The sequence below is a fragment of the Falco rusticolus genome, chromosome 13, assembly GCF_015220075.1.
Source record: "Falco rusticolus isolate bFalRus1 chromosome 13, bFalRus1.pri, whole genome shotgun sequence".
In the NCBI taxonomy this organism is placed as follows: domain Eukaryota; kingdom Metazoa; phylum Chordata; class Aves; order Falconiformes; family Falconidae; genus Falco; species Falco rusticolus.
This window is the reverse complement of record NC_051199.1, coordinates 26,475,681-26,493,047: the sequence shown is the minus strand read 5'-3', so window position 1 is coordinate 26,493,047 and position 17,367 is coordinate 26,475,681.

The window sequence follows — 17,367 nt, the reverse complement described above, 5'->3', positions numbered from 1 at the left end:
GAGGTGCCCCCCGCGACGCCTTTTGCATCCCCGCCGTGCGCACCCGTGCGCGCACCCCCCACCCCCCCCGCACGCACAGCCGTGCGCACCCATCCCCGCGCACACATTTGCGCGTATCTTTACGCACAGCGGGGCTGAGACGCTGCGCACCCTGCGGGAGCCGCGTAACTCCCGCGGTACCCCCCGCCCGGCCCCGCTCCGCGCACGCGGGGGCGGCCTGGGGGGAAGGGGGGGGGGGGGAGCTGAGCTGGAACCGCGGGTCGGGAGCGAAAAGTTGCCGGGCAAAGCTGCGGGGGCGGCCGGGCGGGTGAGCCCGGGGGCCCCGCGGCCTCCAGCCGCTCCGACGGCCCTTTCCGCGCCCAGGGGCGCTGCCTCCGCGCCCGCGGACGTGCACAATCTTTTCCCCGCCTGCGAAGCTCTCCTTTAGCTGTTGCAATATGGACGCACCGCTCCTTCCTAATTAAATTGCTGCATCATTCATTTTGTGACGCGGGAGCAACACGGGGTACCAGCAGGCACCATGCTCCTGACACCCGCCTTTGAAAAAGAGGGTCGGGGGAGAAAAAGGGCGAAAAGGGAAATCACAACAGTTTGTTCTCGTGAAACTCGCGCAGCGGCTTTAGCAGCAAGTCAGAGGAACGATCTATGCAAGCTGCCCCCCTTGCACCCCGCTGTGTTTTGGTGGTGCTCCGGCTGGGCGGGGGGCCGGCGGGGGGGCTGCACCCATCCTGCCCCGCCCTTGCACTGCCGCTCCCCCCAGCCGGCAACTTTCCGAAATGCCCCCGAATAGGGCTCAGCACCCCTCCAAGGCTCCTGCCTGCAAGTTTTGCAGAGATGGGCTGGGGAAGGGGGGGTGGGGGGGGTGGGAGGGGATGGCCCTTGAATGCAAATCAGAGAGCGCTGCAGGGCTCCTCCGGGATGGCAGCGGATCCCCCGCCGCCCCCCAGCCCTCCCCCCCCCGCCCCTGCCCCCGCCCCCGCCCCCTGCCTGGCTGCGCCCCCACGGGATGTCCTTGGGGGGAGCAGGGACACGGTCCCTCACCGCCCCCGGGCATCCTTTCTGCCGCTTCCACTGGCAGCCGGCTGAAGAGGAGGGGGGGCTCCCCTCAGGTTGGGCCGGGTTGGGGGACCTATGTCCCCTGGTTCCCCCAGCCAGGAGATGGGAATCACGGAGGTGCCCCCGGACCCCCTCCCGCCATGCAGCCCACGGCCTCCCTGCCCCTGCCCCTGCCCCTGCCCCTGCCCCTGCCGCTACAACCTGCCAGAGCAGCACCAGCCTGAGTGTGACTGGCAGGAGCTCAGGGTACCACCAACTGATGTAACCACGATTAGGACATCACTCGGTTATTAATAATAATAATTATTATTATTATTGGCAAGCCACCAGTTTCCTTGCAAAACCCTGTCCTGGAGCTGTGGAGCCAGTGAAGATGCATGTCATCTGGGTGGGAGGCTGGCAGGTGCCCTCCCACCGGCCTCCTTCCAGCCTCAGTTGTAATTACTGAAACGAACCTTCCTCCCCCCGCCCCCCCAACAGCCTTGTGAAAATAAGGGAGAGAGAAGCCACAGACAACCTTTGTAACAAATTAGAAAAGGATGCTCGAACAATTAGTGTACCTTTCCGAAAGTATCATTACAGCATGACGATTCCACTGGAGGTGACCATTCCCCCCCGCTGCAGTCATTGCAACGCAGCCGTTTAATGCTTCGTTCAGTCTGCGGCATCAATCAGCCCCTTCCCTTCCTGGTAGAAGTGGCAACGGCTGAGAAAAAGAGGGAGTTTTCTACCAAAGCTCACCCTGCCTGTCCAGGAAGAAATATTCGGCTCTTTAATAGCCTCTTCTGTCTCAAGCAATGTATGGTAAGGGCAAAAGCAATAAATAGTGCAAGGGCAAGGGAAACTCTTTTGTAATTATTATAGATTGGAGCTGTTTCCTGGCTCTCTATATTTTGTTAAAGCCAGGGAATAGTTTAGAGGTTCTGGATCCGAGTGTGGGACGGTTGGCTTTAGGTGCAGCCAGCGCCTGGGCTCCGGCTGTGTTGCAATGACTGCAGCGGGGGGGATTGCCCTGCACCGCTGGCAAGGAGGACGGGGGATTGCCTGGAGCTTCTGGGTTGTGTCGGCACAGGTGAATATGGGGGAACCTCAGCCTGGGAGGGGGAGCAGAGAGGCACGAGCAGGCGCTGATGCTGATTAATCCGTGACGCAAACCACACATGCACTTGTTGGGGAGAGCTGCCAGCCGGGTGCTCCAGAGGGAGATGCTCGTGTGCCCCTGCCAGGGTGCAGGGCGAGGCCTGTGGCTCGGAGGGGGCTTCCCGTGGGGCTCCCCACCTTGGGGGGCTTCATTGGTGTAATGTGGAAACCCTTGAATTAGGAGGAAATGCCAGAGCACTGGGCTGTGGAAAATACAGTGCTGTAACTCTCCAGCACACAGAGTGGTCCTGGGCAGGAGCATCCGTAGCTGCAGAGGCTGGGAGAGGCAGACATCTGGTAACGCCTTTAGTCTGCCTGGACTGGGCTCAGAGCTGAGCCTCCCAGAGCAAGGGCTTAAGATGCCTTCACTGGTCTGGTGACCCCTCCTGTGTCCCCATGAGATTTCCATTTGTCTGGTGTCTTCAGATAGATAAATTTTAAAATGAGATACCTCCCTCCCGCTTCATATCTATATATATGTGTGTGTGTGTGTATATATATGTATATGTTTTTTTAAGGAAGCTTTCAAATATTCTTGGGTTTGTATATTACAAATTGTTCACACTGAGGAATTTTGGTGTTTTTGAAAATGTGGATAGAGGAAAATCAGAGTAGAGGATCTTCTCTTTAGAGCAGTTAGTGAAACAGTTTATGAGGCTGAACTTTTCCCCTCTCTCTTACTTAGTCATTTATCCAGCAGACAGAGAAACAAAACCGTCAGGTGGAATTACCTACAGTCCTTCTTTGGAAGAGAATATTTCTGTTAAAATCAATGTCATGTTGTTCCAGTACCCTTTTTAGGGACCACAGCCTCCCTTGCTATCGTATCAACGGTTCCGACTCATCCCAAGGGGACGGGAATTTGCTGCAGAGGGCTGTCCTGCCCCCGCCCCCGAGCCAACGCAGGGCTTTCACTGGCTGCTGGAGCATCACGTCTGGACTGTGAGCACTGACCCCAAGGCTCAGTCCTGCTTTCGGCTTCAAGGGGAGCTGCAGAGGCCCTAAGGTACCTTCAGCCTGTCGCTGCTGCCCAGCTGAAGGCCGGTCTCCCTCTCTCCGTACGTCCCGGTGCCCAACGTGCCGTGTGTCACAAGTCCGGGCACAGGTCATCTCAGCTGCCTGAGTGCTGGTGAGCATACATGAAATGGAGGAAATGTCAGGATTTTAAACTGGGCTTTACCAACTAGGATCCTTCAGGCTGCTGAGCTTCTTATGTCAAAGTGATGCTCCTGGCCATGATTTTTACTGTTAGTTACCTCATTAACAGTTATTTATTATCCTATGGAACAGCTCTTCATTTTCCCCAGGGAAGTTACATCCACTATAACCGATGCATCATTTTTAGGTGAAGTTAAGAAATAGCAATGCACCGCATGACATTATCGCAGACTACTTCTAATGTAAAGTCCTCAGCGACTCTAAACTCCGTAGGACACTGAAGCTGCAGAGAAACCCCAGCCATGCCCTCAGTAACAAGCCATGTGTAATTGGTTTTTACTCATGGGAGTTTTTTCAGCAGAGAAATTTGGCCCAGTATTTGATGATGTGTGTAAATATTAAAAAGAAAGGAGGAAAGAACTAATGGGTAGTATTAAAATAGAACAGCAAATACTGTCAAATCATGAGTGCAGTATCTTTAATGGATTGTGATTAAAAATAAAAGAGAAAAGTAGGCAAAATAAAACGGAGTTTTTAACGGACAAAATTGACAGTTCTGTTATCCTCACCAGTTCCTGACATTTCAAGATCAGTTTTTTATCTAATGATTCAACAGCCTCAGATATTTCCTTCTAGTAAATCAGACACAGCTATAGCTTTTTTCCCACCTCAGGCACCTAAGCCTGCATTTTTTTCTAAGCGTGCTGATATTTATTATAGCCAGTGTCAAAAAACTTCACATTCCACTTATATATGAGCTTCTCTTTGGCCTTTGTTAGGATGATCTACAGCCATGGTTAGGCATGCACAGCTTCCTTTGACAGCAGCCAGAACTTCATGTGTGGATCCAAGGTAGAATAATTCCCTCAGGGTGATCTCTTCCCACCTGAACGGTGGGGTTGGGAGCTCTGCTCCAGTGTGGAGAGGGGCTTCTTCAACTCTTCCCACGCTTCACGTAGGCAATACTGCGGCAGTGCAGCTACCTCCTCCTTTATGGAAACGTACTATGTCCTTTTTAAGCTTTTTTTTTTTTTTTTTTTTTTTCAGCGGAGGGACTTATTTTTACCTTGTAGCACTAGTACTGGTTCTGATGTCCTTAGAGGAGGCTGAACATGGACCATGCAAAGGAAGAACGCAGAACTGTGTTTCCTAAATCTCTCCATCCATTGCCCAAAGACCCCAGTGGCAGGACACAGACCTTCAGATGATAACTGCTTTGTTCTCCCATAAGAAAAGTCTTAGATAACACAAAAATAGCATGTGAATTCTCTTTGCTGAAACACTTGTTGCAGAGTAATTGCTGCGGTTTATTTTCACACATACACGCTCCACATGTAAACATTTTCTTTTGCAATTTCTAGTTTGCTTCACTTGGTTTCCTTTTCACCTTGTGGGCTACTCTTGCATACGTCCTGATTCCTTTATTTTGCCTGGGCACACGAAAATGGAGATTACCGTACAGCACGCACTGTAAGCAACAGCATGGATTTTCAGGGCATCTGGATTTAGAGTTGCCAGAATTAGAAACATGAGCCCGACGAGATCATGCTAGGGCAATTCCCCAGTACTGGGCCATAAAGCCAATCAATTTAAAATGTAATAGAAGGCACTATTACCGTACCGAGTTCTGTGTGAAGGAAGGCACTTACCGCTCATTTGGAAAGAAAAGCTCATATTCTAAATTGCTTTTTAGATCAGTCTTGATCCTACTTTTAGTGATGTCAGTGGTGACATTTCCGTTCAGTCCGGTGGTGCCAGTATTTTCCATTTGCTGTAACTATCCTATTCCCCCCTCTCCTCCCTTTCCTAAGCTCCCTGTCAGCACCGCTCCTTGCAATTCCTCTTTTGGGACAGTTAAGACATAGAGATAGACATTATCGCTCGGCTCAGAGGCAGCAAGTTGGATCCTCATTTTAATCTCTCAGCGAAAGTAGTTCAACCGTCATGGAAGAGATGGTGAGAATTGATGTCTTCTCTGCTTTTGCAAGTCTTGCCCCTCCTTTCTTTTTACTATCGATGACACAAGCCTTATAGTAGCCCCTGGTTATGAATAAGAGGTGATCTTTCATCCTAAATGGGCTCGGCTATGAACTTCAAGATGAGCTGACTCACTCTGATTTCAGTTACCTGTAATGGAAGTTGTGGACTAATGTATGTCCATAAAAATGCCAAAGGAGGGTTGGACATTAAACTCGTGGATCTTTTCTAATGTGTAATATTGTACTACTTGGGTTTCTACCACATGATGCATTAACACACTAGCATGCACTTAAGGTATTATTTTTATTATGCTAAAACTATTAAATAGCAAGAGGCAGAATCAGCTGAAGTACCTGAGTGTGTCTTCCTCAGCCTTCAGCTCTGAACTGACCTCTGCTGGAACTCCTGTCCATCTTTCCCACCAGCCAGGGGGGGAGGCGGCTGTCCTAACTTCAGCAATGGAAATTGGCATAAAAAATTGAGTGGTGTGGCTATGCTTTACGTGTAGTAGTTCCCCGTTTCCTTGTCTGGTAACATTTTGTGCAAGAGGGAAAAGCTGAGAAAAATAGCTGCTTTTCATTTTTCAAATACCAAGATAGGTCTTCTCTCTTGTGGTTTTTTGGTTTGGGTTTTGTTTTTGGTTTGTTTTTTGTTTTTGGGTTTTTTTTTTTTTCATCATTTTATGTAATAGCGAATTTCTTTTACAAGAAACAGTGGGAACCACCATTTGTGGTCACTACATCCAGGTAGTCATTACATGTAGATGTATGAGGAATATCAGAGGTCCAGAATGTTAAGACTTGTGAGGAAAGAGTAAATTAGGACTGTCCTAAAGGGAAGAGGAGGAGAAACATGGTAATACTTTTGAGTTATACAAAAATATGTTTAAAAATAAAGGGAATACTTTGTTTTCTACAAGTAGGATCAGAAAGAGAACAAGAAATTGGTCTTAATTTGTAGCTGGGAAGATTTATGTCCAATATCAGGAGGATGTTTCCGATGGCAAGGATGGCAAAGACTGGCTAAGGAGGTTGAAGAGCCTCTGCCATAAGAGGTAATGCCTGTAAGAATGGGGGTGAGGTTCTGCGTCAGGAATGTCAGAGGGCAACTCCCGTCACCCAGAGATGGATTAGGAGGTGATCCCCTGAGCATCCTCCAAACCCTACATTTCTGTGATTGTTCATATTGAGGGACAAATTGTTTGTGATTCTATACTATGCCTCTTAAAAGATATATCTCTTCATTAAATATGGTAAGAAAATTTAGTGAAAAACAGGTTTGGAACCAGATTCCAATAGAACACTGACATAAAAAAATGACGTGAAAGAACTGAAGGTTTCTAGGTCAACAGTATGTGCGTGGCTAAGTCATATACTAAGCGTTGTATATCTAAACTCTGAACTCACGCAACTGGCTAAAAACATAATCTTGAAAGTATATGAGTATGTATATACGTATACACAAATCCATGCATGCATGCAGACCTACATCCTTGGATGATTTTACCTATCTTGAATTTTTCAAAGTTCTTGTGTTTAGGGGTTTTATTTTCTATTCATTTTGTATCTTTCTGTACCATCCACCTATCTCCAGTTGGCTAGCTAGCTAAGAATATCAGTTTCTCAGGTAGTGACCTTCCAGAAACTTGAATTTTAGGAAAAATTTCAATATAAACAGGTTTACAAAAAGAATTGGCATTCCTGAATATAGATAAAAGTCTCAGACCTTAGTTTAAGAAGGACAGTACCATGCTGTAATGTAAAATCTGTAACAATACCCAACATTTCCTAACCACTTTTACAGTATTAGAAGTGTACCAGTTCCAGAGTGCAAGGAGGCTTCCTCTTAGCTGTTGATTTAACTAGGCTTAAAATCCAATGAATAAATTGTACATAGTTCATCAGCTTGTGGGGTGCACAGTGCCTACACACCAAATAATAAGCTACACATCCCACTGTGAACAGTTTATGGCCAAAGGATTGCAGGAACACCACTGTGGAACTGTCAAAATAAAACATGTAATGGACTCATAAATGAAATGAACGGATATTGGTTTAAAATCAAGCCCATAAATATGTGTCACACCTGTCCTCTGGGTGGTCAGCAGCAATCAAGCTGTTATATTCTGAACATATTTTCAAGCTGATGCTGTCTGATTTGTCCTTCCTTCCTTGCTGAGCGATAGCAAGGAATAAAGTGAAAGACCTAAGCGATACAGTGCCATTCCAAAGGCTGCAGCCAAGGTGACGTTCATGTATCAAGCTAAATATACAACGGACTCATGAAAATTTGAGGCTAATTATGTTTTACCATGTTAACCCTTTTAGAAAAAAGATAGTCAATGAAAGTAGGTTTACAGCAACTGTTTTCACCACCCAGCAGGCTTCTGCACTTTCCCATGGAGGTTACTGTGAATGTGGAAATCATCTAACATAAGGATTAATATTAATAATAATAATAATAATAGTAATTTACACCGTGGGAGTGCCAAGGATTCCCTCCACGCAAGGCACTGTACGAACAAAAAACTACGCGCAGAACGGCTTCTGACCAGTGGCCAGTGTTTGCGAGTCTCCTTGTGATTCTTCCTTTTCCTACTGACAGCTCTGTCTCAGTGCATAAGAATAAATCCAGCTAAATTCTTTGTATGCTTCTCCCACAGGTTACTAATTTTAACAACCGGTTTTCATTATTTTTCTAAATAAGCTGTAAAGGAAGATCCAACATTTGATGTCCCTCTTCAAAAGGTCCCAGATTATCAGCTAACTGGTTTCAAGGTGTATCCCATCCTGCTAAACCGGGGACTACTTTCAGCCACTGCTTAGGGGAGCCCAGTGACTTAGGGACTTCATGTACTTTTTAATGCAAAACTTTTTGTTCATTTTCTTGCTTATTTAATTTTTGAAGATAGTATTATTAAGTTGTTAAATTGCACTGTTTAAAAGTAATCTTTATTTTGCTGTTGAAGTAGCTGTCACTTGGGGAGAATCCATTCCTACTGAAGCCATTTGGGTCTAGCCTTACGTAAGTGCTAATGAAGAGTCCCTCAAACCTCAATGATTTCCCAACTTAAATAGACAAGCGAGACAGGGCCCTCTGTAACTCCCTGTCGGAGAGGTTTTTCTGCCGAGCTGCATCACTGCCACACTGGTGTTACTCCTGAGCTGTAGCACGCAGGTCCCACCAGGGCTGACGTGGGATGCAGGGAAGCAGGCAGCTGCCCAGCGCACATGGGAAGCAGAGTGGCTCCATTCCGGGCTCTCTTTGCTCTGTTATCTAGAAAAATCTGATTTGTGCCGCTGATGTAAGATATTTAAGCAAGCAAAGAGCACAGGGACAGGGAGGAGATGCTGTGGGTGCACGTCATCCACCCCCAGCAGCAGGAGCCACCGCGAGCAGCAGAGCTTCTCATCTCCTTTTGGGATTCAGACCTCCCATCCCTTTGCACCCTTCTCCCCGCAGTCACAGGCCTCTCACTTCTGCTCCTTGTCTGGACAGGTGTTGCTAAAAATTACCATCTTGATGTTAAAGTTTTCAGGTTGTCAAAGGGACATCATCAATATTGTCCAGGTAGAGACTGATTTTTTTTTTTTTTTTAAATATATAACTAAAACATGTTGTACTGTTAAACTGGATTAAAACATGAAAGCAGGAGAATGGCAAAACTGCTGAAAAACCCTATGAAAGCACACACATTGTCTGATTTTCTGGTGTGCAATGCAGATGAAAACGGCAATATTTTTTTCAAACCATTTGCATATCTGTAATTGACTGCAAGGCAGGGTAGAAGGAGGCCAGTTGGATTCAATTAAAGTGAAAGGTAGAAAGCTTTTGCTTCTGATTTTCAGTTTACAATTTAGAGCACTGTCACATTTTTATTTTCCTTACAGACTTGTTAAAAAGGAGTAAAGTTCTCAACCACGCATCCCAAGTGTAGAAGTACATGTTAAACAGAATTATAAAAAAAAAAAATACCTATTTTTATAGCAATAATTAGTGTTTTGTCTCATGCAGTTTTCCAAATGATCCACATAAAGCACATTTTAGGGCAAGCTGCTTAGCGAGATTTCAGGGGACACTAATCTGCAGGACTTTCGCTGACAACCTAAACACAGTGTCACGTGAAAGCCTTATCACAGCAAACCCACCCGAAGCCCATCTGCAGTGGCGGCGCAGTCCTGAGCCGCAAAGCTCTCAGACGTGTGATACCTCAGCGCAGGATGCTTTATTTATTGAGGTTAGATGCGAGATTTTTGGAATGCCAGAATTATTTGTTATTTCCAGGAGAATAAATTGGGGCAGCGGGTTAGCAGCAGAGCTGCCTGCCAGCCCAGGATGAGATGGGGCAAGTAGGTACCTTCAAAGCAAACCTCATTCTGTGATTTTCATCTACCATAGAATAACAATGACAACAACAACAGTAACAACCTTTGACTAGTTCTTCATAAGTCTTGATCATTATTATATGCATCTTTCCAAACTGTTTCTTTTTTGTCCTTTGCTTTGCACTTCAGGTTGCGGCAGCTCTCGGCTGCGCAATGCCGAAGCAGTGCCACAGCATCATTTCTGCCATCCATGCACATACGCAGCCAGGCAAGGGCCATACAAATGGGGCACAAACCTGTAAGTGTAGGTGGATGAGAAATAATTGTAATTTCTTTATAGCCACTTTTACCTTACAGAGGTCTCCAGTTTGTCCTCATCCTGAGTTACTGGCCTTTGCTGATGAACAGAATCCTATGAGCAGTTATTCACAGACAGTTCTTTTGTACTGGGTGCAATGTGAAGGTTGGTGAAACCTTCCCTCTCCCTTGGGTTGCTGCATGCCCTTGTTTCTCCACGCAGAGCCAGGGCTTAGACAAGCCTTTACCATAGTGGTGGATTTCCCAGGTACACAGGCGGCTGCTAAATTGCCCTAAAGATAGAGTGAGAAAAGGGAGAGCCAAGTAAGCAGAGCAGTGAATTCTCCGGGTTAAGAGGACAGACAGGCTAAGATGACAGACATTGTTCTCCCTCCTACTTAGTCAGCTGTATTTATTTTTTCAGCGGATTTTCTCCTGTTCTGAGTCTCACTGTAGCCTGCAATGTCAGGGAAATGTGTTAAGAAAGCTCTGCTACCCAGGGAAGGGCATAGCCTTACAACTTGTGCGCCGGGAGGACAGGGATATTTGGCGCTTATAGAGAGCTGAATACTAATGTATATGAACTGGCAGAAGAGCTGGAGAGAGAGTCTCGGCTGTCTGACATTGTATGTCGTGCCGGGGATGGAGACTACTTCCACTTCCAGTTTGTAACACAGGTGTTCCCAGCAACAAAAGCCACATATCCTGACACTGCACGGGGAGAAATGCTTTTGAGTTCCTCATGTGCTCCCGGTGAAGTCCATCGGTCGTTATTTCAGCCTGACGCAACTTCATAACCTCACCATGCATCATCACAGTTTGAAGAAACACCAAGACATCACAGTGCAACAACTCTGCCGTGCGCCCGATGGTGTCAAAACGATCAGCCCCTAGGGAGGGAGGCGTTCAGTGTGTGCGTTTCCAGCCTGTCTTCAGCAAACTACAGCAGGTTTTAAAGTTACTGCGACACTTACAGGATTAGAAAGGAGAAGGTTTCCAGCCCCCCTTGTGTAACCCCAGGGGCTGAACTAGAGCACTGGCCACTTGTGGTTTAAGGGTTGTTTCAGCCTAAGGCTCCTGAAAGCCCACACGCTAAAATACCATTTGTTCTTACTTCCTTCCATGAGGGGAACCTCGCCCTGACAGAAAGCCACCTCTCAAAGAATTTTTGACTAATTTTAGAAATTCAGGGCTAGCTCGCCCCATTTATTGCAGGTGTAAGGAGTGAAAGAGCCTTTCTGCATCAAACAGAGAAAAAATACTCTGTTTGTAACCAGTGCGAGTGAGGAAAGAGCCTAACTTTAAGAGAACAGATAAAAATAAAACCAGCGATGGACAAAGCCAATTATGTTCCCCATTGCCTAGGGATGGGCAACCTAATTTGCAGCTGACAGTGATTTGATGGACTGAACCATCCTTTTTCTGATCCAGCATTTGAAGTAATTTTTATTGTAAACCAATCATTACAATGTAGGACTCTCAGTACCATCAGTGTCACCATGACAAATTCCCTCATCAGTGTTAGTGTTGCTGCTAGGGCTTTTCCTCCCATCCTTCACTGCCTGACATGTTCTGAGAGGTGCTGGACGTGGTACACCATGGCCCCGTCCTCAGCGCGAGCCCTGGGCAGAGCAGCTAATGGGCCGTGTGAGAAGGGTGATGCCAAACGCAGCCGTACCAGCACTGGGGGACACGTTCCCAATCTCTTTGCTGTAATTTTGGCAGGGATGCTAAATTTAGTCCTCTGGTTCAGGACATACATATGGCACATTACGCTGGGAGTTTAGCAGTGCACATTTTCTCCTCCACCTTCATCTAAAATAATCTCTGGTTTTGCTCCTTTATGTGCTTTATAGGTCATAAAATAATTTCCCCACTCCTGAGGATCTTGTACTAGTTCGTGTCCAACATCTGTGCAATCTAGTAAGTCCTAAGCCTTAGTGTAGTCTCCTTATGTTCCCGGAATGGACATACAGGCATGGCTTCTGCCCAGCCGCTGTTGGACAGAACATCAGTTCATTAGAAACAGCTGGAATTTATTTTCACCAGAACTTTAGCAATTCCTGATTTAAAAAGCCAAATCCCTGATTTTTCAGAGCTGTTGGAAATTACCTGTCTGCACCGGAAAAACCTCCTGCTGGATCATGTAAGCTGTGGATCTAGAGATAAGGGGAAATTTGGAGAATGTGACCTGAGAAGATACACAGAGGGTGAAGTCCTGTTGCTCTGGCAGACGACATGCCCTATATTCCCCTTCCCAGCTTTGTGACAACACAGTGTAGACCCAGGATGCTCCATCCATACTTGTTTCCTCCTATTTCTGCTTAGCTGTGACATCTGCAATTTATTTCTTTTCTGCTACAGTATCCAGTAAAGACTGATTAACAAATGATAGACAGACACCTGCTATTGCTAATGGGAGGAATAGAAGCCTGTAATTTTCATAAGACAGATCACCAAGGTTTTGCTCTAATATTGGATAGTTTTACCAATACCTCTACTCCTGCCAAGGTCCTGAGTTAAAGGAGCATTATTAAGGCTGTAACGTCAAGCACAGAGGTGGTGAGACCGGCTGCGGTTGTGGGAACTGGTGCACATTTACTTCTGCTCCCTCCACACATCCCCTTCAGCTGCGCAGCCACGTGTGTGTCAAAGTGACTGGGTACTGAAGAGCGATGGGGAGCAAACCGTATGTTTCCTACTCATATGCTTTGTGCCTTATTATTAGATTGACTAAATATTTGTATTGACTGAACATACATATATTGATTTTGTTAGGTCAAAAACCCAGAGTGAAGATGGAGAAATATATTTAATCATTTCAGTAGAATTTGAAGCTGCCTAGCAAGGTGCTTCAGTGGCAAATCAAAGCATCAGTTAAGTGAAGTTGGCTTCAATGGGTTTATATTAGGAAAACAAATACTTTTTTTGTGCTTACTTATATAAGCCCTTCTTCTTCCTTGTATACGGCTTGGATGTGGCATCCTGGTTTAGAATATACAGATTTAGCTCAGCAGCTTTCCCTGAACAGGTAAACAGCATGCTCTTGGAGGCATTGAGGTGGAGGGACACCTACCCACGGAGGGGACCCTGCACCTGGCGGCCTCCAAGAGGAAGGGTCTTGTGACCCTCTGTCCTACCCCTGCAGTGCATCGGTAGGGGTGCACGTGTGGCTCCCAGCCTCAGTTTGGGGTGGGATTTGGTAGCGTAGCTGCCGGAGCAGCGTAGGATCTGCACTGTGTGCTGAGAAGAGCTCGTGGTTTGGTTGGCAGGAGCCTTCTGCGCATGGTTGGGGGGGGTGGCTGCATGGTCCCATGTGCAGGGCAGAGAGGCTGGGATGTGTGGGAGACACGGCTGTGATGGGGCTGTGGCAGCCACCAGTGTTTCTGGGAGCTCTGCATGGATCTGGGGTGAGAATTGTGCCCTTGTCGCTGTAGCGCCGATGGGAAGTGCTAAGAACAGTCCTTGTAGACCTGTTTCACGAGCAATCCTGTGAAAGGAAACAGATTGCCTCAGGCAAGACATTTAGAGGGTCTTACACTTCTCTTTATGCTTTTAAAGTGCATGTTCTTGCTCTCAATGAAATATCGCCTTTCCAGAACGGACTTGCACAGGGAGATGCTGTGTGTGGCACACGCCTGCTGTGTGTTGCATTGAGCTGTAAGCACTTGTTTAGGTCCTCCTCATACAGAGAAATTCATGTAAATGGGATGGTCGCCATGCATCCAGCTATTGCTGCACATCTTCCTTATGTCCCACCGTTCCTTTCTGGGTCAGGTGAAAGATTCTCTATACTCAATGTTTGCATTTCCTACAGCTGGATGATGCCTTTTCCCGACTGGCGCTGCCTACGCAGATGTGTCCGCAGTGCTCAGGGAGAACCTCGGTGCCATGTGGAGCTGGCTTTTTATTTGGGGAGGTTAGTTGTGTCCAAGTTTGGAGGCTTGAGGCCAAACATCTTCTTTTAAAATGTTAGACGATGCGGTCTGTCTGTGGGGGCTGATTCTGCTCCCCCCTTTCTTCAGTTCTCACATCGGTCATTGTGCTGCAGCTTACTTTGCATTCTACAGAGGTTCATATGGAAGCTGTTGTCACTGTGTCAAGTTCATGCCAAGTTCGCTGAAATTTCATTTAGGAAAAAAGGGGTAAAAGGGTCTCTAAGATAAAAATACATTTTTTTAATATTTAAATTTTGAAGCAACTTTCAAAATTCATTTCTAACATTTTGGGGTTGTATTATATATGTTATGGTGACATTAAAAATAAAATAAAACCCAGTGAAACATTTGAAGAGATGGAAAGTGATTTTCCCACCTTTTCCTGCATTTGCTGTGGAGAAATGTTGAAAATCTATTGCAGCTTGAAATGGAACTGGATTTAAAATCTTTTAAGAAACAGTTTTACATTCTCATATAGCTGTTTACATAAGTAAAGTACATTTGTTATTGAATGTAGATTCTGGTCAAGATTTGATAAAACTGAGGCTAAAATTTAGGTTTCTGAATTCCTGTTCACACCCACAGGGTTTAGAGTTACCAAGCAGTCACGTTTCTCAGTTATTTCAATAGGCGCGTTCCTCCCACCTGCTTAAAAGAACCTTTAAGACTATTCATCTTGCACCACTTTTATGTTTAGACACTTATTTTTAAGATTTTGCTTTTATTTTTAATGTAATCCCTCTTTCTGAAAATCAGAAGGCTTACTAGAAATATAATTTCAATTCCATTTCCCACCCCACATTTTTACACATTAATTACTCATACATGTTCTTTTGCAGGTTCTCTGAGTCATAGATCGTAGCACAATGGCCACTCTCATGCTTAGCCTTCCCACCCAGTTGGGGGCACAGAGCTGGGAAAAAAATTAATTTTTCAATTATATTATAATTTTAATCACATTTTCAATTCAAACCTTAATTTTGGTTTTATTATGATAATCAGGTGAGACAACTGGCAGAAATCTAGTGGCAGCAAAGAAGTTCCTCCAAATAGTCACCCTCTCTAGGTCAGTCCTTTGCTATACGATAAACCACTATGTTGATTTTTAACTACAAGAACCAGTAACTAATTTCACGAGACTATTTCTTTAGAATATCGTCAATAAGTTTGCTCTTATTTTAATTGATGCAAAAATTGGTCAATAATTTTTATTATGTGATCAGTTTTCCTCAAAGTCTGCCTGCTGTATAAATTTTATTATATCTATATACCTTAAAACAGTTTTCTGAAAGGGGGGAAAACATTATAACTCATTTTGGGGATTATAAAAGGAGTAATTTTCTTGAAACTGGTCCTTAACATAGCTAATAGCTCTTGGCTTCACCTCAAGATGTTTAACAAGCCCGTCATTAAATGTGGCTAATGAAAAATTAATTAAACTTTTTATAATCTAATACTCGATGACAAATCATTATAAATCATGCCCTTGGTTATTCATGTCAGTAAAGTGAATAAGTTTGAAGTCCATATATATATATGTAAAACCCAGAACTATAAGCAAATACAGAATGCATTGTGCTGGTTGTCAACAGCTACTTCTTCAGTAGCTTTTAAAATTTCTTCCTAACGTTCCCAGAATTCTCACTAATGCATGACCCTGTGTATAATGTTCTGAAGATTTAACAGGAAACCTTAAGATGCATGTGATCAGAGAATCCTGGCATCTGCACTGGGGTTACCCACACCAATCTGAAGGTAACTAGCAAAACTGTGAAGATTTAAAAGGAAGACGTCAGAATTATTGCAAAGTTTGGCAGGACACAATTTAACAAGGCTATTTCACCGGATTTTAAACTCCTATAAGATGTCAATAGAAACAGGGAACTTTTTTTTTTTTTCTATTTTGAATTTGCTTAGGCTAGCTCAATAAATAAATAGAAGCAAGATCAATACATTTTGTCAGAAAACTGGTTTAAAAGGAGCCACATGTATCAGATGTGCAGGAAAAACGGGAGAAACTGGTGAGCCCTCAAAGAGCCTTTCACAAGACAGGTCACAAACCGTTTGGTGAATCCTATGGCTGTTTCAAAGATGCTGGGATTAGCTCACACACCCCAGCTGCTGCCCATATATGACTAATATTGTTTGTAGCTTCTGGAGTGATGTAGTGCCAGGGTTGATGCAACCGTAATGCTTCTTATTTCTAGCTCAATATTTCTGCTGTCGAACTAGAGCACCCCAGGTGAGCTTCGGGAGGTGCAGGCACCAGGCGCTGCCCCGGTGTTTGCAGCATGGCGGGGGGAGCAGGACAGGGGTGGCAGGGCGGGTGGGCAGGGCAGGCAGCAGCCAGAAGCTGCTGCTGGCAATGACCCCTTGCCCAGGACCCCAGGCCCTGTCCATCAGCTCACACGGCTTCTCTCCAGCGGTCTGGTGTAGCTGCACACATGAAACCTTTTGTAATGATGAGAAAAGAGGATTTCCTTGAAAGTGACTCCTATTCTGTGCGTGATGTGTTCTCCATCCTTTTTTCAGGAGCTCTTTCAATCTTGCCCAGGCTATACCCGCTCCTCCTCCGGGGCCAGAGGACTCGACCTCTATTTGTGCTTTCCGCTTTGTTTTCTTTTCCTTCCCCTCCCATAAGACCACAGTGTGCTCAGTACACGTTCCCTTCGAGGCCAGGCATCAGCTCCGCTTCCACTCCCTGGCTCCCCTGGTGCTACCTCAGGCTGCACCCCTGGTCCACCTCCCTGGTGCCTCTGACCCAGCTGCAGCTCAGCCCAGACCCGCGCTGTAGGGCTGCCGCCGCCCGCCTCACACCTGCCCCGCTGGCCGGCCTGCAGTGCTGCTTTAAGAGAAAAGCCATTCTCCCCGAACGTGTTAAAGACCTAAAAGTGACTTCTGTACATAAGTAATTGCTGTAACCAAATACAAAGGCATTTTCTGCCGATCCCTGTTACTTGAAAAAGCCCAGATGGATTTATTTTCAAATTCAGGAATCAGTTTGCCAAGTGTAAGAATATGTAATACAGCAATTATGGGCATTCCCAAAAGCTGCACTTAGGTATTTATGAAAAAACTCCCATGGGTAACATTTCATATAAAATATTTGACATGGAAATGCTTTTATTTTTGTAAGTTCTTTTCAGTATTCTCTTTTGAAAGCTGATGTAATATTTTTCATATCGTGCACTATTTCATTGAAAGGTCACATTCCGTAGCCAGCATCGCTGCAGCTTGCAATGCAAGACATTTAGACAGTGAACAAACTTTCTTGGTGACATGTGTAGCTTCTTAAGAAAAGCTATTTTGCAAATGAGATCACAGCATCACATCTATTTTTTTCTCCAAAAAACACTTTAAAACTGATTTTTGTTTTTTATTAGCTGTAACTCAGACATACCCTAAAATGTAATTAATTTTGATCACACCATTTCTGTGATTCTAGTGATGGATAACAAATAGGTTATGCTTAT